Source organism: Nerophis lumbriciformis, linkage group LG29 (genome assembly GCF_033978685.3).
Source record: "Nerophis lumbriciformis linkage group LG29, RoL_Nlum_v2.1, whole genome shotgun sequence".
Lineage (NCBI taxonomy): Eukaryota > Metazoa > Chordata > Actinopteri > Syngnathiformes > Syngnathidae > Nerophis > Nerophis lumbriciformis.
This window is the reverse complement of record NC_084576.2, coordinates 34105298-34107500: the sequence shown is the minus strand read 5'-3', so window position 1 is coordinate 34107500 and position 2203 is coordinate 34105298.

The window sequence follows — 2203 nt, the reverse complement described above, 5'->3', positions numbered from 1 at the left end:
ACAGACCCACACAGACACACACAGACCCACACAGACACACACATAGACACACACAGACCCACACAGACATACACAGACACACACAGAACCACACAGACACACACATAGACACACACAGACACACACCGACACACACAGACACACACACAGACTCAAACAGACACACACAGACACACACAGACACACACACATACCCACACAGACTCACACAGACACACACAGACACACACAGACCCACACAGACACACACAGACCCACACGGACCCACACAGACATACACAGACCCACACAGACACACACAGACACACACAGCCCCACACAGACACACACATAGACACACACAAACACACACATATCCACACAGACTCACACAGACACACACAGACACACACAGACACACACAGACCCACACAGACACACACAGACCCACACAGACCCACACATACCCACACAGACTCACACAGACACACACAGACACACAGACACACACATACCCACACAGACACACACAGACCCACACAGACACACACAGACACACACCGACCCACACAGACTCACACAGACACACACAGACACACACAGACCCACACAGACACACACAGACCCACACATCCCACACACAGACCCACACAGACACACACAGACCCACACAGACACACATAGACCCACACAGACTCACACAGACACACACAGACACACAGACACACACAGACCCACACAGACACACACAGACCCACACACACACACACACAGACCCACACAGACCCACACAGACACACACAGACACACACAGACTCACACAGACACACACATCCCACACACAAACCCACACAGACACACACAGACACACACAGACACACAAAGACACACACAGATCCACACAGACACACACAGACACACACAGACCCACACATAGACCCACACAGACCCACGCAGACACACACAGACACACACAGACACACACAGACCCACACAGACCCACACAGACACACACAGACCCACACAGATCCACACAGACACACACATACACACACATACCCACACACAGACCCACACAGACACACACAGACACACACACATCCCACACACAGACCCACACAGACCCACACAGACCCACACAGTCACACACAGACCCACACAGACACACACAGACCCACACACAGATCCAAACAGACACACACAGACCCACACAGACACACACAGACACACACACAGATCCAAACAGACACACACAGACACACACAGCCCCACACAGACTCACACAGACACACACAGACCCACACAGACCCACACAGACACACACAGACACACACACATCCCACACACAGACCCACACAGACACACACAACCCACACACAGACCCACACAGACACACACAGACCCACACACAGTCCCAAACAGACACACACAGACCCACACAGACACACACAGACCCACACAGACACACACATACCCACACAGACCCACACAGACACACACAGACACACACAGAGCCACACAGACTCACACAGACACACACAGACACACACAGACACACACAGCCCCACACAGACACACACATAGACACACACAGACCCACACAGACACACACAGACACACACAGATCCACACAGACACACACAGACACACACAGACCCAAACAGACACACACAGACCCACACAGACACACACATCCCACACACAGACCCACACAGACACACACATACCCACACAGACTCACACAGACACACACAGACACACAGACACACACATCCCACACACAGACCCACACAGACACACACAGACCCACACAGACACACACAGACACACACAGACACACACAGACACACACATCCCACACACAGACCCACACAGACCCACACAGACACACACAACCCACACACAGACCCACACAGACACACACAGACCCACACACAGTCCCAAACAGACACACACAGACCCACACAGACACACACAGACCCACACAGACACACACATACCCACACAGACCCACACAGACACACACAGACACACACAGAGCCACACAGACTCACACAGACACACACAGACACACACAGACACACACAGCCCCACACAGACACACACATAGACACACACAGACCCACACAGACACACACAGACACACACAGATCCACACAGACACACACAGACACACACAGACCCAAACAGACACACACAGACCCACACAGACACACACATCCCA